General features: G+C 43.5%; 1 protein-coding gene across 1 annotated transcript in view; it reads left to right on the top strand.

Moving 5' to 3' along the window:
- Nucleotides 1–410: 410 nt before the first annotated feature.
- LOC102376566 (complement component C6-like) overlaps nucleotides 411–24,537 on the top strand; it is a 109,418-nt gene continuing 85,291 nt past the window's right edge. Inside the window, exon 1 of the mRNA XM_014524590.2 lies at nucleotides 411–521. The gene's annotated coding sequence lies outside the window, so the exon portion shown is untranslated. The remainder of the gene's footprint in view (nucleotides 522–24,537) is intronic.

The raw sequence follows: 24,537 nt of genomic DNA, 5'->3' as shown, positions 1-24,537 counted from the left end.
ATTTTCAACTTCCACAAAGGATGCTGTTAACTTTAAAATTACTTCTCTGAAGTCACTTAAGAACCCAAACTTTCTCACTTATAGAAAGCACTTGAGAAAGTAAACATTGCTCATTTAACAATACAACTTCTATCAATTTATATTGAGGAGGGGTGTTTAATTTATTTTAAGGAGCTTTCCAGTCCATTTTCAAAGACTAAATCACTACATGGTAGTGTGTTAATATGAGGATCCAGTATTCTAATCTCATCTAGTGCTGTCCCAATAAATTTGACTCAGGTCTGATTAGACAGTCATCAAAGCTGTGCAAAAGGTGAAATGTCTTTACAACAAACCGCTGTTCATTTACGTGTGGTGAATAGGAAGCGTGCTAGTCTGTGGAATTCCAGCGTATTCACTGAGAAGCTTCCAAACAATGTGAAATGTAAATGCCTCTCTCCCCACTGTTTGATACCACAGAGGCAGCTACCCATAAACATGAATCTCTGTTCTTCCTTCTCCACTCCCATTCTTCAAAAACAGTAAGTATTTTGACAGCTTTTCAGACAATATAGTGTGCACTGAATGCATTTCTTTTTCCTTTGTGCCCAGCAACTGCAGCTTATTTAGAGTCTCTCCCAAGCTCTCAGTCTGCTTGGTATGTTTTTTTTAGTGGTTCGGGTGCTATCAGCTTGTTTCAGGTAGTACTGGTAGATGTTTTGATATGTAGATACCAACAAATATTAACTGCAATTGAATTAGCAGAGGGAGAATTTGGGCTACCAAGTAGTATTTTGTCTGACTTACAACCTGCTTATCCTCATTCTACCATGTAGCAACTGTTGTTGTCATCCGAGTAGTTTGATCATCTGAGCAGTTTGATTATTCTTAGTTAGTAAATAATGAAGAAAAGGCTACATCAGCCTTGCTGGTGAGATGTGAAGTAACGAAGTATATTAGAGTATGTAGTAGGCAGAATGTATGCCTGTCTGCAACAGTCATCACAGTCTTTGGCAATTCCTTAGTTTGAGGATGATCTCGGCCATTGCTTTGTTGATGGGTCTTGAGGTGACTTAGAGTCAAATCTTTGAGTCACAGATACATCTGCAGAAGCTGCAGGCTTTTCCACAGGGAGAGTAGGCCATAGGTTAGGATTCCTCTCCTTTTCCTTCCTTCACTATCTCTTCTTTGCTTCGAGGGCAAGTTGTTTTACCCCAAAGCAGGCTGCCACTTGGTTGAGGTTGTGGCGCCATTGGAGTCTGTTAACAGCCAGCTCCTCCCAGCTTTTGATGTTGCTGTCTGTTTTCTTGAGGCATGATTTCCATGTGTCCTTTTAGCATTTCCTCTGGCCACCACAAGATATCAGGCTGCAACTAAACTGAGAGTAGAGCACTTGCTTTGGGAATCAAGTGCCAGGCATTCACACACAATGTCTAGACCAGCAAAGTTGGTGCTTGAAGATCACTGACTTATGTGATAGGGACATCCTTCCAATCACAGGAACAATAACATAGTCAAGGAGGTGCCAGTGCTTAGAGCATGGGTGTCTCCAGGTAGTCTTGTATTTTTTCAGACAGAGTGACATGGTCTTTGTAATTACTGTGCTCCGTGCATTTGCCAATCCCTGTGTTCAAAATGTAGTAAATTAGAAGTTTGTTTTTAGCTTACTCATCTGTGCAACTTGGTGTATGATACTTCTTTAACATAATTTGAGATTTTCAGCTAAGAAGTACTATACAAGAGGTAGATGGCAGTATTAGGAAGTACAGCTATATGAAGCTTCAGTTGCTGATTCGATTCGGCCCAATTTGGTGGCCGAATCTCCAAATCCAAATCGAATCAGGAGACCATCAATCTCTCTGAATTGAATCAGAACCCTCTGAATGGATTTCGAGAGATGCGGAAAGATTCGATGATTCAGACAGACATGGCTTTAAATGTTTTTTCTACATACCTCAACATACCAGGTGGCTCATGGATACTGTGATGGTGGAGCAGATGTAGCATCCCACAGGAGTGCAGGGGGCTCCCCAGCACACTCAGCAGCAGACCCAGAAGTGGACCAGAAGCACTTCTAGTCCACTTCCAGGTCTGCCACGGAGCATGCAGGGGGGCCTACCTGCACACCCCCAGCTCGGTGACTGGTGCCTCCTGGGTCTGGGGGGGCACCCAGGGTCCCCCCATGGCTGACCGCTGAGCTGGGGAGATGTGGGGGAGCCCCCCTGCATGCTCAGTGGTGGACCTGGAAGTGGACCATAAGTACTTCTGCTCCACTTCTATGTTCACAGGAGCATGCGGGAGGCCCCCTCCACACTCCTGTGGGATGCTCCATGTGCCCCAGCATTGCAGTGTTCACGAGCCATGCCTGGTACCTTGAGGCATGTAGAAAAAACATTTAAAGTTGTGACTACTGAATCTTCAGACTCAAATTCAGCCAAATCAAATCAGGAACAGTGATCTGAATCAACTAATCAAATCACTGTCCCTGATTTAGGTCGAATCCGAATCAAATATGGCCCATTTTATACACCTCTATTAAGAAGCTGAGGTCTCATTTGCAAAGGTCCTTCTTACTGCCAGAAGTATTTCTCAATGCATTTGTTCATGACTTGTTTGTGCAAGTAAATTTGGTGATAAGAGTCCCAAAATGACTAGTTAAGTGTGTGAGAGACAAGGGGTTTTTGTGATATTTTTCTTGGACCAACTTTTCCAACCCAGAACCTGTTCCACCCTATTTTTCAGCTTGCATTGAGGCACAGAAATAAGATGAGCTTGATTGAATGGGCATTTAGAAATTCTGTCCTGAATACTTTAAGAATGCTCATATGGATATGAGTAAATAATGGCTTGTAAAAGGTTGTGTGTGCAATTAGATTTAGCAAAAACACTCCCTCTTTCCCCCAAAGTTTAGGGTAAAGAGAGGTTTTGGGTAATTGGCCACCTATATTGTAAATAGAACTGAGGAAATATTGGGGTAGCTTTTGGAAGCATAGAAAAATAGGGTTGGAAGGCACCTCAGGTATTACCTTGAAACATTTAATTAGTTGGGATTTCATAATGCAGATTTCAAACTGTGATCTCTCCAGTTTGAGAGGCCACATCAAACAGGTCTCCAAATTTTCTAGGACTCAACTGGTACTGATTTTTGTGCAATTTCCTCTCTCCACTCTGATGAAGAAGAGTTAATTATTTAAAAGAACAAACAACAAAAATATTAACAGTGAAGGAAAAAAATGACCTAGCATAAGCATCAACTGTCCGTTGAATAAGATAAGGGCACCTGGTGTATTTGTTCCTATAATAAATGCTACTGCAGGCCTTCTGTGCTCTTAGAATTGTTAACTTGAATTTATAGTCCATAAATCCTGAGTTAGATATTGCTGCAGATAATCAGAGGGGGTAAAAAAATAAAATAATTTACAAGGAACCTGCTTTTCAATTTTTAATGCCATTTATCCTTCTGACTTCAGAAATGTCACATGCAAAAAAGCTGCAACTAATGAATATATGCAAATCCTGTTAATTTGACAGTGTTCTTAATTATTTGTGGGTTAGTTCTCTGAAGCTATTTTTTCCCCTGTATGCTCTCTCCCTGCTACTTTGACTATGTAGCTTTAATCAGACTTCTGGTGAAATGAATAAATACAACTTTTAAAAAGCAAAAATATAGCATATTTTAACTGACCAAGCTAGTGGTGTCCCATGATGCAAAAATTCATGTACAATTAAACTAAGCTAAATTAATTGTTCAATTAATCTCTTGCTGTTTTAATATACCCTTTAGTTTCAAACACCGAGAAGCACTTCTTAGCCTTCTGGAAAGATCAGCTAAATAAAGAATTTTGAGATGACTTTATTGACTTAACATAATAGGATTGTCAGAGTTTCTTTTAGCTTGCTGGACCATGCTGTAAGGCAGAACAGATCTGAGTCATGCTTCCTATTTCTTTCCTTACATCCAACCCTAGTAATTAGTTAAGTATCACTTCTGCTGCCTTTTACCCAATACCCCAGTGGAGAGGGTGCTACTGCCTGTTACAAAGACCGAAGCTGAAAACTGACCTTTCCTATGGGAACTTGAACCCACATTTCCCATTATACAAAAGTGCCCTAAGTAGCCCATATTGCTGTGGGAACCTCTCAGCCTTTCTGTTCTGTTTTAGATCAGAGAGAAAGCAAATGACTCTCCAGCTGATGATGAAGGTACTCACCAAGGAGGTGTGGGACATCCAGAATCTAGCCCCAGTTCCAATAAATATTTCAGTATTTGAACAAAATAGACAGCAGAGGTGGAAGATGTGTTTAAGTGCCACATACATGGGGCACTGCCAATCCTAGAGGTCTGACATTCAGTGCTCTAGCCAGTGGGCTCTTGGGGACATGTGGCAGGGCACTGTTTGTGCCGGCCACTTTAAGGGCCTGAAGCCAGCAGCCGGCAGGTGCCTGATTAGGGTAGCCATTTTAGATTCAGGGCTGCCCATATAAACTGGACGTTTTGCTGCTGAAAGGCCAGGCAACAACATCACCTGGCTGCGGGGGTTGCTGGTATCATCTGGAGGTAAGGGAGGAGCTGTAGGGGATGGTCAGAAGGCTCCTGGCCCTGGGCATGACCTAAAACTGCATCCTGCCAGGAGTGGGTGGCCTGGGGGCGCGGGAGCCCCCAGGAAACGCAAGGCCAGTTACCACCCCGGTGAAAGGCGGGTTGGGGCACCTTAACTCTGTCATGACCCAAAAGGCATGATTGTGTGTGTGCGCTTCAGCACCAGAATTATCCCCGTCAAGTTGCAGAGCACTGCACGGGAGAGTTTCCTGTAGCAAGAGGAAACTCCGGTGCAGGGACCAGTTTCCCGCCTTTTCTGCAGCTTCTTTTGCAGGGTGCATTGCTTGAGTTGCAAGAGGAATGCACGGTGCAAAAGAGTTCCCACCACCGGTATGCAAATTCGTTCCCCGTGATTGGCTAGTGCTAAATTATTCACACGTGGCGGCTAGCGATTGGCCTGTTAGCCGTATAAGAGGCTTGAGCGGTTTCTGCCCAAGCCGACTATTTACGATTCCTATTTTGGTGACTTGTTCACCCAGAGCATCCGGAGCTCTGCACCGTGGAGCCTAGCAACCTCCACGAGACCGTCTGTGTTGTTTGTCTGTAACTGCAACTTAATCAAGCTTTCCAGCCTACACCACTGCCATCTCGGTGTAAGTAAACAATCTTTTAAACTACTGCTACGCGTCCGTGCCTAATTCCAGCTCGACGGCCTTCCCCCTCCGCCCCCACGTGCCCAGGCTGCTGGCCACAGCCTGCGTGCAGCACGAAAAAGGGCTCGGGTCGCTCCCGGCCCGCACAAACTCCAGCTCCCACAACCGGGTGGGTCACCCCCTTGTAGGGTCTGGAAGGTGGACCCTAGCAAGAGAGTGGGACCATAGACTTAAACCTGTCTTGACATCCCCTGACTGGTCCATGCTGGGGCCAGGACTGGAAGGGTCAAAGGGCCAGGGGCCCAACGCGAGGGATGCCCAGAGCTGAGGTTCTGGGTTTCCAACTGGCCTGGAGGTGGGCCAGGGCCAGTAGAGCCAAAGGTCCTGGGGGGAGCACACCTGTAAGGGGGAAGCAGTCCAGGGAGCTATGCTGCCCAGGATGAAGGTGGAATAGGCCACCGGAATGGAGGGATGCAGGTGGGGCTCAAAATAGCAGTATTCTGGGGCCCAGTGTGGGCCGGTCATGTTGGTAACATCTGGATGCCATCAGCAAGGCTTGGGCTGCAGCGTAGGGGAGGAACGAAGCCACAGATAGTGCCCCCTGGCATCAGGGTAGGAAATGGACAGCCTCCCACTTAATTAACATAAATTAATTAATTAACAACAAGGCATGGCAGGCAGTTAACCCAGAAACAGGTGGGCAGGCCTCAGGAAAATCGGCCCTGACAAGGCCCCCTGTAACAAGACAACACAACCAGTAGCACTTTCTCTGCCCTCCTGAATTTGTGAATAGAGACTGACTCCCGCTCTTCATTGCCCCTTGCTCTGATTTCCACAAAAAATGTAGAAATAGAAATAAAAAGACATTTTTTTTTTATTTGGGCAAGGAAAAACAATTTTTCAGTTCATATCAAATATTTTTTCTGATCTTTTTTCTTTCAGTCCAACAGGGAAACTGTGAAATCAATAACTTGCACAACCTCACTGCTTGCCCCTAGGTGAAGTCTATTCTAGGAGACATGAACAAGGAAGAAAACTTTGAGCATACCAGCCTCTCAAGCCACAGAGGAAGAGGAAGAAATTGTCCTTCACAAGGAAGTGATGGAAAGATGTTTCTTAGGAGAAAAGGAGGAATGAAGCTCTGACCTTCCTGCATCAGTCATTAAAGGGATAGTTTGTTCAGTTTCAGTCACTAGAGAGCCACATCCATCTGAAGAAAAGGTTCTTTGGGTGAATCTGATATATTTTATTAGACCACTTAAATAGCTGGGGGAAAAAAATTTAGAAAGGTTTGGGGTTTAAAAACCTTTTGTCAGGCTGAGGAAGTCTCTGCAGTTGGTGTGTGCTCTTCCTGGATGGAATGAAAAGTAAAGAAGCCAGAGGCTGGTCTGGTATGTATACAAGTTAGGCAGTCAGTGAAGATGTAGATTCAGGAGTCAATGGGTGAGAGAGGGGCTGGGTAGGGGGAAGAGAAGGGGGATGAATAGTGGAGAAGTACCTGGGGAGTCACATGTCAGGCAGGTTATAATGTGTCATAAAGCCAGTGTCTATATTTAGTCCATGATTTTTAGTATCCAGGAGGTTGATGAAGTGGAGTTCGTAGGCTTGTCTCTGGGAAGTGTTTTGTAAGTTCCCTTTGAGGATTAAAGCTGAGAGATTGGAGAGAGAGTTTTTAAACCTGAAAGCTTGCTAAAAATGTTTTTTCCAACTATTTAAGTGGTCTAATAAAAGATATCAGATTCACCCAAAGAACCTTGTCTGCCAATGCCCTTAGACCAACACAGCTACAACCTACACCCCTGTAACATTCATTTGAATGTACTCTCACTTTTCTGCCATGGATTCAATGATACAATCCCAGGATAACTGTTAAGATGCACTTTGTGATATCCCAAGAGAAACTACTAGCACTTCTTATCCCATGAACCTTTTTAGGATTTATCCCAGGACATTGGACACGAACGTCTGAATGATTGCACTTTGTCCTGGGATAAAATGGTTTATCCTGGGACACATGTAATGTGTTTGTAGCCACTGAGACACCATCTGGGAGAAAATCCAGGGGCAGACAACCTGAGAACTAGGGAGAAGTCTTGCCAGTAGATAGAAAACATGAGTTGTAATAGGGAAAATCCATCCATGTATTATGCAAGTTCTATTTGAAATGGAAAGGCTGCTGTGCCCAACCTCTTTGATTTGAAAGAATGAAAACTCCGCTTCCTTTCAGGTGAATTAGGCATATATATAAATTCTCTTGGGTTTTTTTTCTATGCATTGCTTTTTATTGGAGATTCCCCCACAGACTTCCTTCTTGCATCTCCCTGCTGTTCCTTAATCTGTGCTCTGATAGAGAGACTCACTGGGCTGCTGGTGCACTGTGAGTCATACCTGAAGCACCGTCAGGGTGAATAACTCAAGGTTCTTCATAAAAGGGTGGGGGAGGAGATTGTAATTTAGGCTAGTTGGCATGGCAAGACAAAAGAATGCTAGTAAATAATTCATGCCTGGCAGAGGGAAGGGGCTAATGGACCTTGGAGGCATTTGTTTGTTTTTTTTTCATTGCTAACTTTTATGGTTCAGCAAAGGCTGGGAAGCTACCAGATGACTAATGGAGGAGTTGGAGCCAAAACATGTCCCCAAGCTGTTGGCTGTTTATCCTTAAATTCACTGTATAACGTCTGTCCCTGAGTACAGGGACCTCCCAAAGGCAAAATGAAGAACCAGTTCTTTTATTCTACTCCCTGGCACTTTTTTCTGGCTATTCTACAGCTACACAATGCCATTTTAAATTATATTAGTTGCATTTCAGGGGCAACATTTTCTTTTTTCAAGTTGTTTTTCATTCTGATCTGCAGTTGGCTGCTTTGTTTGGCTGACACCTACATTATCAGCCCTGCTTGAACTGCTTGAATATTACTAAGGTTCTATAAAGTACAGAGTTGCCTTTGCAATGCAGCTGTGTATCTAAATGGAAGCTAAATGTTCTCCTTAGAACGCCATCTGTATGTTATTTTGCAGCAATACTGTTGCTGTAATGGTGCTGGGTGCCATAGTTCCTTAGCACGTCATTTGTAGGTGCTTTAGACTATTTAAGAATGTTCAGAATATCTAGAAGGGGAGTTTTAACCCTTTTGAAAACTAGCAGGTTCAGATTTTGGAACTGCCTACACTTTAGTCACTGTAGGCCAGACTCTTGGCTGGTGTAAATCAGTTATCAGAGCTACGCAATATATACCACATTAGGATCTGTAGTGCAGTGACCTGGTTCAGCACAAAATCTGAACCCCCTTGACCCTTTAAGGTGTTCAAACTTGGAGGTGGGTCTGCATGTTGTAGCACCAATTCATCTTTAGTCCCACTCATAAAAAGATGCCTTCTTCCCCATCTGCCAGAGTATACTCCAGTGAATCAGCTGAAAAAAATGCTAATAAACTGGTGCCTGTCACTTCTAATTGTTGTGCCTGCAGCCCAGTTCTCAGGAGTGTAAAAAATGCCAAACTGTATCAGATCAATGATCCATCTAGTTCAATGTCCTGTCCATGACAGTGGTCGGAATGAGCCTCTGGAGCAAGCTATAAGAAGTCTTGAAATGAATAATTATTGAATAACTTACCCCGAAGAATTAAATTCTCTAAAAATTGCTTTGTTTTTTAAACCTAGATCTCTAGCATGAAGGAAAAGGGCATTCTAGAAGTGGGGTTATGCTGCAAAATCCCAATGGGGATTTTAAGTCCCCCTAACCTGAGGGGTTTACATGCAGGATTCTGATCTGGATTTGCCACTAGCAATTCCTTTTAGCAAATAGCTCAAGTATCGAAACATGGGGAGGAAGAGTCATGTGAACCTAAGCAGTGGTTCTGTAGCAGACTCAGTTGTCATGCTGGTGATAGACTATATTTTAGTGTTAAAAAAATAAGTTCAGTAAGCCTGTACTGTAATTTCAACACTGTAGTATTTAAATTGAGAGGAAAAATCTAAAATGTCAGTTTTAATGCAGATTTGTATAGCTTGCTAAGAAACCAGTGCATGTAGTGCTAGATACACTTTGTTCATTTTTTTTTTAATCCATCATTCTATTTTTCCCCTCTAACTGCTCATTATTCAAGATTTCATGCTACTGTTTCCATTGCCTGCCATAGTTAAGGGTAACGGGGCTTGCTCTTCAAGTCTGCACTGTTTGATTCAATCACATTGTGATAAAAATTTATACTCTTATGAATTATAAGACACAATAATACATACTGCAACACTGATTCAACCACATTCAGCATAATTCTGGTAAAGAAGAGTGAATGCTAACTAATAAAATGGCAGTGCTAGCTCCACCTTATCAGGGAAAGGATGATGGCACTGAATGTAAATTGGGTACCTAAACATGGATAATAATGTCCTGTTGCAACTAAATTAATTAAAATCCAGGTTTTATAGTTCCCTCCAAGGATTACAAAAAAAGACTGATCATTGTTCACACACACAAGTTCCCAAGCAGTCAGTGCAATTAGGCTTCAAGTAATATTTAAACATTTAATCAATATTTTAGCAGAATCTCTTTAGCATTCTCACCATGTGTGAAGCAGAATACAGTAAAACCAGCATGCTAACTTGGATGTATATATGAAAATGAAAGTTCACATGCAAAATTAGTTTTGGTGATTTTTTTTTTCTTCAAATTAAATAGTATTTGTGGTGGTACATTATGTGTCAACCTCAAATAGATCATGCTAGATCCATAACACATTGTACTGCAGGTCACATTTTTCAGTCACTCCATGTGTCACTGCTTAAATACCTGTACAAATACAGCACTGTATAATCCTAGTATCCACTTTAAACAGTTGAATTCCTTTAATTAACAGAAGATCCCTGGAAAACTGAGTCTAGGTTTCCCCTTTAATCGTATAGTGCAAGTTCTCGAACAGAGACATTGTAAAGCACAGCAGCTACAATATATCAGCTGGAACCTGTATTTTGGTGCATACATTATGGATAATTAATTTTTTTCAGACAATTGATCCTGTTTTTCTTTGTTTTTATTCTTTCATGAGAGCATTACAGTCACTTTTGGAAATTCAAAACAAGAAGGCCAAAACCTCAGCCAAGCTGAACCTTAGCTCACTTGTTCATCTGGGAAAAAAAAGACGAATAAAAATGACTGGAACATGTTAGATACCCCCTTCAAGAGCTATTAAATGTGCTTCATAGGGTCTTGTCTTAAAAAAAAAGATGTCCTGATTTGGTTTCAAACCCTCTTCATCTGGCAATTTGCAGCCTTTACCAACCTACCACTCCCCCTTTTTTTATAAGTCTTCTGTCATAATCACACGGAACTATGCCTGACAGTTCCTTTAAAAGCGAGTTAATTGAGTTTCTCTTTAATGTTTAAGAAAAAAGAAAAAAAGCATGAGGCACTGTACTAAAAAATATCAAAAAATGAAAAGTCTATCATGGCTTTGAACAATGACCTTGCCATTCAGTTTCAAGGTTGCTTTAATTTTTGGCAGATGGAATGGCCTAATTATATAAAAAGATGGAACAAGCCAGTTCTGTTTCCGTCTTTTTTCCCCCCCCACTAATATTTCACAGTCCCTACATAACCCACAGAGCACAGGTAGGTAGCCATTTTTCCACCTGGAAAGCACCACATTGCTGACATAAATGTTATATTAAGTTACTAATGGCCAGTTATCTTGACTGGAATGAACAGATGCTCTTCATAAGACATTATATGGCCTTCTTGTGTAGGAAAGGTGGGAGAAATATAAAAGAAAATCATTAAACATACTGTAGTTGATTCTTAATTTCCTTTTGCAGAAACCCTCTAACCAAAATGCCACATCAGTAAATTCCTTTTTCTTCTCAAGTTCTGCTGCTATCAACTATGGTCATCATTACATGGCAGAAGCAATGCCAGGCAAGTAGTGTGTATACTGTAGAACTATTCTAACCTCTTGTAAACATCCCGTCTCAGAGTTTTTTACTACTGACCATGACCATGTTATCTGTGCACTTGTCAAAATGAGAGTGTATCTTTCGTCCTGTCCCATTTCTCTTTTTGATGCAGTGCCTCGACTCTTGGTAAATCTTAGGAAGACGCTCCCTGGGAACAAATTATTAGCATCTTGGTAACACTTTTAGGCCCCCAGTGAAAATCTGTGCTCTACGGTGCTGGGTGCTGTATACAGACAGTGTGAAATGTACTTCCTCCTTCTTTAGACCAAATGCCTATAACCAATACCCCTTTCAATTTAAACAATATTGTCAAATATAAGGAGAAGGGATGTGCTGTCAGCCTCACTATCCAGAAGTAAAGTGAGAAATAGCTACTGTGACTTGTCAAATATCTCCCAGAAAGTCTGTAGCAGAACTAAGAAATTGCAAGTCTATGACTACACTGCTAGGAATCTACAATTTTGGGATATGACCTGCATGCTCAAAACAAGCAAATTGCTCTTCTGCTATCCATATTATCCTACTTAACATACACGGTGGTCTGCAGTGCATTGCGGGACATTTTTTTCTTAACATCCTGAATGATGGAAACTATTTTTGCCTGCTTCTAGCATGAAGTTGCGTCAGCTCAGTCTATTGGTAAGTTTTTTTGGTTTGTGGTGGTGAGTCAGACCATGGATTAGTTGAATGAGCTCCTCCATGCTGCAGCCCAACTCTGTATGATATAGGGCAGTCATTCCAAAAATAACCTGGCAGCTTATGCAGCATTTATATAAGAGAGCCGACAAGTATGCAAGCCTGAATTGGATAACATGATGAATTCTGTGGTTACTACACTATCTCAACTTATAATATCTGGGAGAACTAGTATGGTGAGATGGAGTCGTACTGTTTTGCCAAAATGGGATGACCAAAAATGCCTCCAGAATTTCCACATGAAGAAACAGGTTTTCAAAGATCCATGTGAAAAGCTCCAGCCTTCCACCACCACAGCAAATGCTTGAGAGACTAGAAGCTGCTTTGTACTGCTATCTGGAAATTGCCTAGAGGTCCACTGCTAACCAATCTGGTGTTGGTGAGTCAACTGTAAAGCTACCTGTTGTGAAGGTGTGTGGTATTTTTACTGGCAGGCATGCAGAAACATAACTGAAATAATAGTCAGCATTGGGAGAATAGGGCTCCCAACCTTAACTGGGTCACTAATGGTGCAAATGTGCCCATATAAAGGACTTGGTGAAATTAACTGCAAGGCATGGTGGATCTCAAATTCATAAACCTATAATAACTATGTGGAAAGCAGTAGTAGGGTGAATGATGCCAGTATCCTGAGGATATTAAGCGCTTAGAAAAGTTGGGAGCATATTTCTTCCAAATTACATTGCCACCAGCGGAATGCAAGGTCCTGTTTTTAGAGGACCTTGCCTGTCAGTTCCTTTTATTGGAAGTGGGGACTGGGTCATAGCAGTCAGTCCAAATGGAGCACACTAGGTTAGGGGGTTAATGGCTTGTAAACCAAGGTCAAGACAGGTATCACTCCAAGTTCACAATATCAAACTAAAGGTTAAGATAAGGTCATGGCCAAGACAAGCCAGTTGATCCAGGTTGGGAGGTCCAAGACAGGAACAAAAGCAACCAGGACCCAGAGCAATCTGGAATTGGGTCCATGATAGAGTCAGGGTTCAGAGCACAAGGCAGGTTTAGGAGTTCCAAGCAAGTCAGAGATGCAGCAAAGCCGTTTGTTGCCAGACAGCATTCTGCTGTCTGATCTGGGCTTATATAATCAGTGTGGAAAGGGGGCCAATGTGGAAAGGGTGTTTCAGCCTGTTCATCTCAAGCTGGGGCTTGGTACTGGATCAGCCTCAGCTGGGCAGTGGCTCATTACAGTCATGACTTATAAAGCCATACCCAGACAACATGGGCCACACAGAAAATTCAGCTACAGTCTTTGCAATTGCAGAATAGTAGTGGATCATGCATTTGAAAAGTGAGATGTCTGGATGCATATGTACTTTGCAAAATGTTCTCAGTGTAGAATGTAACCCCATCATGAACTCTCTTCATCTGCAAAACTCCATCTCTCCTTGAATCTAACAGGCATTATGACATTGGTGAAGTATTAGCTATGACCCCTTAACATGCTGCAGAATCATTGCAGCATTAGAAGATAGAGTTGATTGTCAGTAATCAATTGACAATCCCAAATAAGTTTTGGGATTTATCCCAAATAAGTTATAGGCTTCTCAACATGCTTGTTGTGCAGGGATGGGAAATGTCCAGCCCGCAGGCCAGATCCAGTTGGCTAGGGACTTCATTTCCCAGCCTCCCCTGCCCGTATGGCTTGTGCCATGGAGACCCCAGCCTCAGCTGTGCTGGCAGTACACATGACAGAGCAGTTCAGGGGGCTGCCCCGGAGCTGCTGGGAATGTGGGACAGGGGCAGCTTGCTCTGGAGCCAGGGCATAGCTGTGATCTGTAGCATGAATGAAGGGGATCATGGCTCTGCCCTGGCTCCTTGCAACAGTGACAGCCTGTCTGGAGCCGGAATAGAGTCATGATCTTGTGCATGCGTGCCCCTGCCTGGAGTGTGTAGGCTACAGATCGTGGTTCTGGAGCAAGCTGCCCCATCCCACATTCCCAGTAGCTCCAGGGCAGCCCCCTGCACTGCTCTGCCATGTATGCAGACAGTGCGGTTGAGGTCTCCATGGAGACCGGCACAAGTCATGCAGGCAGGGATGGCTGAGAAATGGCGTCCCTGGCTGACTGGTGACCCAGAGGTTCCCCATCCCTGCTGTAGTGTTTTGGGAATTTGAAAAAAAATCCTTTGTGGTGTAGATTAACATCCCCATTTCCTACCTGGGGAAACTGAGTCAGGGGACACAGAAGAGTCGATATGAAACATGGGACTAGATGTCAGGAATTCCTCTCTTCTAATACTATGGTCAGATCTGTGGCCTACACCTCCCATTGGTACATTTAATGCCTGACCCTGAACATACTGACTTCAGATTACTTTGGTAGAAGCAGATACAGGACATTGGACTGGGATTTTCAAAGAAATTTAAAAGAGTAATGTAAGTGTCCACTCTTCTTTCAACATTTGCCAACTACATCTTTTAGTGAAATCAGTTCTCTCTTCGAATGGTTCACATCACCCCATTGCCTCTCCAATATTTATTTTTGCCTGGCATGCTAAGATGTCATCAGTAAAGTAAGGAAAGCAGATGTCTTCAGGAGTGGGTCAAACCATTGGAGTCCATAGTGTATACGTAGGGGCTCCTTCTTCCCTACATCCCAGACTGTTACACACCCATTTAGATTTCATAGACATTAGTGCTGGAAAGGACTTCATGAGATCATGAGGTCCAGCCCCCTGCCCAAGGGCAAGAAGTCATCTGGGGCCAGCAAGATAATTGTCCAAGTGCATCATGAATATATCCAGAGTAGGTGCTTGCACCACTTCTGGGGGGAGTCTATTCCAGACCCTGCTTACTCAGATGCTAAAGAAGTTCTTCCTTATGTCCAGTCTAAAACAGTCTTCTAGCAGTTTAACTGTTGGACTTTGTTTTTCCTGGGGGTGCCCTGGTGAACAGATGTTCTCCCAGAGCCTGATGAACACCCCTGATATACTTAGGCTGCCACCAAGTCCCCCCGAGCCTATGCTTAGCCAAGCTGAAGAGTCCTGTGCCTCTCAGTCTCTCCTAATATGGCCTGCTCTCTTGACTTCTGATCATACACATGGCATGTCATCCACAGATAATTCAGAAGGTCTTGTCTGGTACTCCTTCCTTTGATTCTCTTTGGGCTCAATCTATTAGTGGCCTGAAAGTCCATCACTTCTTGCCACTTGTCATTGATCAATTCCCATCTCAATTAATTGACTACAACTCACTGATCAATCAAACCCTTCTTTTCAATTGGCTTTCCCTTGAATGACCAAGGCACTCACAGTCATTGGTCCATTCATATCTTAATCAATTCCACCATCAATTAGTCTTATCCATAGTGGGTCTCAATTAATTTTAGTCGCTTAATTAACATCTTTGTTATCAATCAACATTAGTCTCTAATTTGGGTCCTGTCTCTTTAAACTTACTTTAGTTTCCGGGCAATGCTCACCTTCTAGGCAGACCGATTTTTCCTTCCCCATCCCAGGCACAAATTTTTTTTTTGTCAGAGCCAGAATAAGCCTCACATTCATCCAGATCCTGGTTTGGATGTGGACGGCAGCCTGGTTGTCTATCTCTCACTTTCTCTTTTCTTCGTGTGGACCCTTCTCTTTGTCTCCACACTTGGTTCAAGCCTCCGCATGACTGTGTGAGCTACCTGTCTTCCCTCACTCTCACCTTTCCAGGGGAAAAGGTAAGACCAGCTACCCCTTTTCAAGAGGACCAGAACTCCTGTGGTCCTGTGGGAGCTGGCTCCAGCTGCCCCCCGACTGCTGTGCATGTGGTTTAAGTCTCCCAGCGCTGAATTGGCCTTTTCCTGCAGTAAGGGGCATAACGGAGTCATGCTGGACTTCTCCCTGGGAGAAGTTGAAAATTTAATCCCCGTTTAATTTCAGTGGGAATTGACTGTCTAAATCTCTCCTCTGAACATTCCATTTCTAATTATTTTTTAAGCTGTTACTTAGGCCATATTAAATCCTCTGCCCATCCCTAAAGTAGAGACGATGGTGAAAAGGCCTGGATAACAATAGGGAATCTCATTATTTTACTTACAAAGAGCCATATAGTTGTTTTACAGATACATATAAACCAAGGTCCCTGCCCAGAACAGCTTCCTAGAATTCATTTAAAGACAAGGCATAGGAAAAGCTGAAGAAGATCAGATGAGGAGAGGCAGAGGGAATGTTACAAAAATAAAATCATTTAACTGTATAGGGCAGTAACTAAAGAGAAGCTTCATGGGTTACACTATTTTTAATACAATTATTTTGATAGAAAGATTAGAACTCAGAGACCTAAAATAAATGTGTCCCTGAATCTGTCTGTCTTTATATGGCTGGTATTCCTGAACTGTCTCCTTCCACTTGCTGAAGAGCTCCTCCTGGAGTCTCAATGTGCGTTTAGGGCATCAAGAGGCACAACTACCATGGAGACTCAAAAGACTTAGAACTAGTGGTTTAGCTGACCAGCTTTTGTGCTGTATTGCATGTGTAATGTGTGCTACAGGTCCCTAGTTCCACAGTGAATAGAGTCTGTTACAAACCCAGCTAGATAGTCAAGTGGCATAGCTCATGCTTTCTGGCAGCTTCTGGTCCAGTCTTTGGGGTGTTGTCCAGAGGCAAGGATTTTTTTTTTGAGTAATATCTTTTATTGGACTGGTTGGGATAGACTTATGTAGGATCCCTGAGAAAAACTCTTAAATGCAGTGCATCTTTTCACCTAATGGCAAATAATGTGCAAAGGGTTGCATGAAAGAGAAGAAATTGCATACCTTAAGCTGATGAATATTAAATACAGGCATCCCGCATCTTACGCAGGGGTTACGTTCTAAAGGCAGCGCGTAAAGGTGAAAATCGCGTATAGTGAAATTGCGTATTACCATACCAGCGGTGACTGCCTCTGCCTCCAAAACCTCCTGCTGCCACCGCGGAGCCGCGCTTAGAGCTGTGCAGCCAACGGCAGTGGCACAGCGCGGGGTGGTGGTGGGGATGGCTGTGTGCCGCCTGGCCACCAGCACGCCCGGCGGCCAGACACACAGCTCTGGGCACGGTTCCATGGTGGTGGCGGGAGGTTTTGGAGGCAGAGGCAGTCACCACTGGCAGTGTGGTGGTGGCCGGGCCTCCAGGTAAGCAGCAGCGCCGCGTGCAGACTCAAGCCCTGCCCCCCCTCCCCACCCGTGTATAGTTGAATTTGTGCAAGTTAAATGAGCGTAAGATGCGGGATGCCTGTAGTAGTTTTTGTTGCAGTGGTCAAAGCCAGACTTGAATAGATAAATTTATATTACCATGTGGAGACAATGTGGGTCTTTGAGTAGCCAGGTATATAAAGATTTTGGTCCTTGTGATGGTGTAACAGGGGACCCTAGCCCTGTTACCAGAAGGCACGTCCACCCCTTTAAAGCCAGAACTTTCTGGGTGCGGAGGGCTGGAAAGGAAGAGGTTAAATGCTGAGTCAGCTGACTGGAAGGGGCAGGACTATAAAACCCCGGGCCGAGGTGCAGTTAGGGTGGTAGTTGCTGAAGGGGATGGATTGCCTCAGAGAGCTTCATGAAGAAGTGGCCCAAAGGCGGGAAGAGGGGAGCCACAGAAGCCCCGGAGAGGCAGGCAACCACATCACAGCAAGGATGTGAGCTGACAGTGGGGAGCCAAAGCATGGACCCTGTGAATGTAAGCGGACATGATGGGTTTTTTTCTTTTTCATATTAGCTGGGAGCAGTTATTACCCATGGATGGGACTGTTTATTTTTTTTCTTTTTTGATTAATGAATAAGTCCAGCGCTTTGGGTGAGACTATTAGGGGAAGGAGGAGGCCTCATTTTGGGGGGACCTACTATGGAGTGGGGACCCCAGCACCAGCAAGGGAGTGGCTTTTGGGGGAACAGACCCTCGGCACCTGAAGGCACGATCTTAAAAAGGCCAGGGAGGTCTAGTGCACCTGTGATGCAGTCTTGTTTTGTTTTTTTTTGGAGTGAGAGGGTGCCAAGTCGGGGTCGTCCCCTGGTGTCGAACTTGCGGCCCCTGGCTGTGAGGCTGGCGCCCAGGACTCTGGGCCAGGGAGGGCCGGGCTCCAGATTGGAGCAGAAAAAGGGGCCACGAGCCTCAAGACAACGGAAAAGGCTAGAGCCTCGGCATCAAACCCTGTTTAATGGGTTTAGACGGGGAGGCCTAGCTAGAGAAAAACAGGAATCAGGCCCACGTAGGGGAAAGGCCCCAACATACACAATACAATAGGCAGCCTCCCGCTTGCAAGAACATCATCATAATAATTTCCATCAAGACGTGGCAGACGAGTATAGGGCAGGACATAAGAACCCCAAAGAAGGCTCCAAGGGTGCCCCACGCAAGGCACACATTACTAGGAAGATGGCACTGGGAAGGGTGACCTGTTACTGATGGAAAGATCAAATGTCTATTTTAATTGTGTTGAAAAGACATTTTAGCCATATATAGCAAGGTATATTCTGACTCAGGTTCACTGATATAAATCTGAATTCATTCCATGCAATTCCTCTGGATTTGCAATAGCTCAACTCAGTAAAGAATCTTATTTATCTTCTGCTGACTTAATGGTGAAGAACACAGTACAATTACTGGGGAGAGCAGAAGGTAACCATATCTAGAGGGAAACAGACTAGACAAGAAATCCTTTTTTTAAAAACTGCATCCAGGTGTTTTTGGGGAAGTTGGAAGGATGAAAATGGTGGATATGGCAATAAAGTACAGAGGGTAGGATTTTTGTGTCAAATGAGGTTAATGCTATCCACAAATGAGAATAAATTGGTTGTGAGGCTATCATAATTTTGTGGCGGTAAATAGAACCATAACAGAATTCAAGAAGAATCCTGGGGAAGGTTTCAGTTTGATTAGGACTCTGTGAGCTTGGCTGATATAGCACTACCTTTTATTAAGAAGGTTGACATGGGCCAACCACAATTCCATTTAGTATTTGTGTATTGCCTTGGTAAAAATTATTTATTATTTCTGCAAATATTGCTGCTCTTTATAATATCCTGTAATACTTCTTACCTCTACCCTTATATCCAAAACTGGGGACACTACCTACTACTTGTAACCTTCTGAGACTATGGCATAAACTACATCAATGGCCCCTGAGGCTCCACAGCTCTTTCAATATAGACCTGAATGAATGTGATGGACAGGAGATTGAACTTCGTCTCTATCAATCATTTGGAAGGAAAGCAAATTGGCTGCGAGCCCTTGAATCCAAAATGAAACACCTTTCAAATAATGTGTTGAAGGATCTCCCGGTTGTCCCTCTTTCTCCTCTGAGTGATTTGTAATGTGTCTGAGCATACACATGCATACCCCATAGTCAGAGTAAGGCCACAGTAATAAAGATCTAACCACACATTTGTTCAAGTTACTTTTTTAAAGTAACTTGATAGTGTATTATGTAGCATCCCTGAGAAACAGCATGTTCAGGTCACAGAGTGTAATTAAATGCAATTAACATAATTACACACAACCATGCTACTTATAATGGTCCAGATGCAACATTGCGTGATACTTCCTGATGCTGCCACTTGCAGACAACCTTCTTTCCTCTCTCCTCCTAAAGCTGCTGTTGTTCCTAACAGCTGCAGTTGGAACAGGTGGCTGGAAATGGAAGGGAAAAGTGAATGACTGTTGTTAATACTTCCCTTACCTCCAAAAAAATTAAAATAAATGTTTACACATTAATAGGCCCCTAAAACACAGTCATACCTAAGCTAAGCTGTCTGTTTACTCCTTGAAGAACAATAAACAGGATAAAAGCTGGACTGGGTCATAAGGTACTAAAGCTAGACTGCAGTGTAAATTGGTCACAGCTCTTCCAGCTAAAATCTTATAAAGCACTGTAATGTATTTTTACAATAGTCTGTGCTGTATTTAAATATGTACTAAATGTGTTGACTGCTACTAATGAGTTTTATAATTACAGGAGCTAAGTATTCAAATAGGCTGTAACTTTGTAGATAATAAAACCTGAAAGGGTTGAATTGGCCATGATGTTCATACTTTGGCATCCAGCATTGTTTTCTTCTTCTGTCCCAGCTGTTGCCAAGTAATTTACAGTTCAAGAAAGGCTAATGGAGCTGTAAACAAAGCACAGATGCCTCTCTTATTTCCTTTATTGGGTTGAATTATAGAAACAGCCCCATGGATTAGCTGTTCCTGCCATGGGTATGGACATCAGCAATTATGAAAATACCTTGAGTCTCCTGTCTTCCTACAGAACAGGTACAAAATAAACTGTCTCGGTGCTGGCCATCCATGGAGGATCCAGATTAAGAGATGAGAACCTCACATTCGATTCAGTCTTAATGCCTATTTGGTACTTGACCTAGCTGCTGAGGCTGTCAAGAGGGTTGCTAACTGGTTATACTTGTAATGTGGGCATTTGTCTGCTGGGAAACAGACCTGGAAACTTAACAAATTAAGCTTTTTGACAGGAATCAGCTGGTCACAATGCTCAATTACTGCTAATGGGCTTTTAAATCTAAACAGGTGTTTTAGGTAAATGGCTTGATAGCCTAAAGCCAATCCGGAAGTCATCTAGTCACCACATGCAAATAAAAGCTAAACATTCTGTGCCTAATTCTGAACTCATGCCAGATCAAATCAGAAATTGTAATTCCATTAAATGGAGCTATAATTGTTTTATACCTGTTTAATGATGACCAAGCTCATTAACACAACTTGCCCTGTGCTACCTCATGTCTTTACAAAATAATAAGTTAAGCAGAACTCAAGTTTCTGGAGGCACCTACCCAGGCATGCTTAACTCTGCCTACTGCCAGCTCTCAGAAGTAATGGAAATTGTCTGTAAGTGCCATAACTGCATTCAGCATGTGAAATGGAGCTGTAATGAATGGTGGAGTAATAAGCTGGGGCTGCTTGGCTGTGACTGTGATACAAGACAATCTAGGAGGGGCAGGCTCCTCTGAAGGATGCCTGTTCCTCCTTGCTTGACCCCAAGGTGCGTCTGTTTGTGCAGTCGAAGGAGTGAGGTGCACATGAGAGCTGCTGTAGGCCTCTCCAATAGGGCGTTGTGTAGATTGAATCAGTTGCAAGGTGTAAGGGTTTATGGTCATTGGGACTGTCAGCACTTACTGAGCAGTAGTGTTGCATGGCAGAAAGCATGACACGACACCACTGTGCAGTAGTCTCAGGCTACTGTGCAGTCAGCATCGCGAAAAAGCTGCTCAGCGCCACTACTGCACAGTAACTCTGGTTACTGCGCAGTCATTTAGTACTTGTTTATACAACTACTAAATAACCGCACAGTAACGACTGTGCAGGCATTATTGAGACTTCAGTCAATGAGGGAAGAGGTGAGGCTACACTTCTTCATGTCCTGGTTATCACAAGTCTTGAGCGTTGGTGAATTCAACATCCTGGTATCATGTGATGTGGAAAGCTAAGTTCTAAGTTAATGATTTGTTTTTTTTTGTCACTGATACTTTCAAGTATTTTAAACAAAAGGAAAAATATTTCTTGGAGCAATTAGTGATCATTGAGGCAGTTGTGGTCTTCATGTCAATTTGCAGCTGAGATACTATGGTGGCTCAAAGGTAAAGGATGGTGTGTGATTCCCAGTTGCCCCTTTCCCCCCTTTCTATACATTTGTGTCTAGTGGAAGAGGATTCTGGATGCCCACTGAAATGTGTGGAGCATATAGCAGCTAAGAGAGGTGGTGAGAGAGATTGCAGGCATAGTCTGTTTTCCAAAATCCTGACAGTTTTATTACATGGTGCTTACAGTAACTTTAAGCATGCGAGAGAAAATTGATGTGTCCCCACCCCCAGCTACATCATCCCTTCACAACATTTTACCTCCCCCACTATTTCCAGCTCCCCCTCCCCTGCCTTTCTGTCCCATTAAGCTATTAGCATTTTAGGAGCTATTAGCACACTGCTCCTTGCAACCTTGCCCTCTCTGCTGCTTCATACCATTATCACAGGCAACAGCTTTACGGATGATCTCGTACTTCTCTGGCTGTGCTGTCCAAACTGTGCACTGAACTTGGCCCTGTGCCATACCATGCTCCTTCCTGCCCTACTGGGACTCTTGTTCAGCTTCTGTCAGGCCTATTCAGCAGCCTAGTTGGTGCTCTTCCATGCCAACCACTTCTTTCAGACTTCTCTAGCCAGTTCTCACCCACATGCACAGATGGCAAGTGCCTTCACTTTGCGCACACTGGTTTTCAGGGCCCTCCAGATCCTGGGCTCAGAGCACGCCATATGGGGCAGAGGGGCGGGGCCTCCTTAAAACCTGGCACATGAAAAGCAGGGTGAGAGAAGTGCTCAAAGCACCCAGAATGGCAGGACCTCTGTAGACTCTGGCTCCCAAGAGGGGTAGGGAGAATGGCTCAGATCCCTAAAAAGGGTGCAGAAGCAGGAAGAGGGGCTCAGACATACCCTGTGAGGCAGGGATCCTGGGCCATTTGTAGACATGCTCACCACTTCCTAAACTGTGTTAACTGATCTGCATCACAGTTGGAATCAAATTTCAATTTGAATTAAGGGTTACTAGATAATCAAGAGGGGTTGCTCATGTGCTTGGGCAAGGCTAGGGGCTTAGGACACTGATACTTAGTGTCAGTGATGTTGTTGGCACATTTGACTTTGTAAAGGTGTTACTTTGTGCCTGACAGTGCCTCTGTTGTGTTGTGAAAGCCCAACTGAGTTTTCCCTGAAGGGATTAATATTTGCAATGCTTATCTGTATTCCTAAGGAATGATTGTCTCAGTTCCTAAGGACTGTTTTTCCTACAGACAACACTATGTATACATGTTAATTAATATAGTTTAAATTGCCTAATTTGCACTGCCCTAGTCTGCATTAACTTTAATCCTCATTCAATGAAGATTAGTTCAGTTGGACAGGAGCCAATTTTCATTTGGACTACAGATGTCCACATGTATATAGTGTACTTTGGATTAAACCTAGAAAAATGAAATGTCTATAAACGGCCCTGGTTATGGTAAGGGATGGATGGTAGAAGGATGTTTTAGGATGTTCCAGGCAGGTCTCAGCATGTGTCCACACTCACATAGGAGAGGAGAACATGGGAGTGAGAGAGGCCTTTATTCCTCGTGCCCCATGCTTATCCTCACAGCTGCCCTTCCATGCTGCCCTTCCTAATGCCCCAAATTCCTCTCATTCCTTCCAGTCCCAACCCCCTGGTAGGGAAGCTCTCAAGTCATAGGCCTCCCTTTTCCTTGTATAGATTTGTAGAAGTATATATCCATTTCATATATGTCTCTTCACCACCAAATGTTGTCTTCCACCTAAAACTTGCCCAGTTTTTGCTTCCCTCTCCCTCGCTTCAGAATACATGTGCCTGTTCCAGGATATGCCAAAGAGGTTCAGGTAAAGGGATCTCTGTACTGTTTAGCCCCTTTGCCCAGCCTTGCTGCAATGCAGTATTGAATTTGGCCCTCAATGGTTTCTTCAAATGATGGATCTAGCCTTGAAATGAATATAATTCATAAGTGATCTGGAGCCATTTTACTGCATCTCATTATGCATTTCATTTTTGTTACAAAGAGAATATGTGTCATACATATTGTCAAAGTGCAATTGGAGTTGCAGCTAGCAAGGGATGTGAAGGGTAACAAGAAGGGTTTCTACAAATATGTCAGTAACAAGAGGAAGATCAGGAAAAGTGGGGGTGCCTTGTTGAATGGGAGAGGCCAACCTAGTGACAGAGGATGCAGAAAAGGCTGAAGTACTCAATGCCTTCTTCATATTCATCTTCCCAGACAAGGTCAGCTCCCAGACTACTGCATCTGGCAGCACAGTTTGGGGAGAAGGGGAGCAGCCAACACTGGTGAAAGAACAGGTTAGGGACTATTTGGCAATGCTGGACATATACAAATCCATGGGGCTGGATGGGATGCACCCAAGGGTGCGGAGGGAGTTGGCTGATTTAACTGCAGAGCCACTGGCCATCATCTTTGAAAAATCATGGTGATCAAGAGATCCTGGGCAATCAGAAAAGGGCAAATATAGTGCCCATATTTAAGAAAGGGAAAATGGAGGATCCAGGGAACTACAGACTAGTCAGCCTCACATCAGTCACTGGAAAAATCATGGAGCAGATCCTCAAGAAATCCATTTCTAAGCACCTGGAGGAGAAAAAGGTGATTAGGAATAGTCATCATGGATTCACCAGAGGCAAGTCATGCCTGACCAACCTGATCGCCTTCTATGATGAGGTGACTGGTTCTGTGGATGTGGGGACACTAGTGGATGTGGTATACCTTGATTTTAGCAAAGCTTTTGATATGGTCTCTGGAACAGAGCAGAGTGTACTCTCCATCAAGATACATTAATAAAGTGCTGGCATTGTACAGTGGTATTCCCCAGGTTGTAATACAGGAGAACAACAGGAGAATATGCAGCAAAATGTCATGCTTGCTGACAATGGAATTGTTTGTAGCCTTCATGTACTCATTATGGTAACAGGCATGGATAGTGCTAATCATCATGTCAGCAGAACTCTATTCAATATAATATCACCCACTTAATCAATTCTGCTGGAGCCTGCAGCGTGGTGCTTTTGACAGCTTGCTGAATATTTACCTTGAGAATTTAATTTGCGTCTGTCCAATATGTATGTTTGTGCAATCAGTCACAGAAGATACTGTCCACAAACAGTATATATAGATTGATGCATAGATTCATAGATGTTAGGGTCGGAAGGGACCTCAATAGATCATCGAGTCCGACCCCCTGCATAGGCAGG

The sequence above is a fragment of the Alligator sinensis genome, unplaced genomic scaffold (genome assembly GCF_000455745.1).
Source record: "Alligator sinensis unplaced genomic scaffold, ASM45574v1 scaffold667_1, whole genome shotgun sequence".
NCBI classification, from domain to species: Eukaryota; Metazoa; Chordata; order Crocodylia; family Alligatoridae; genus Alligator; species Alligator sinensis.
The sequence above is the reverse complement of the archived record's forward strand: the minus strand, read 5'-3'. Positions and strand labels throughout refer to the sequence as shown.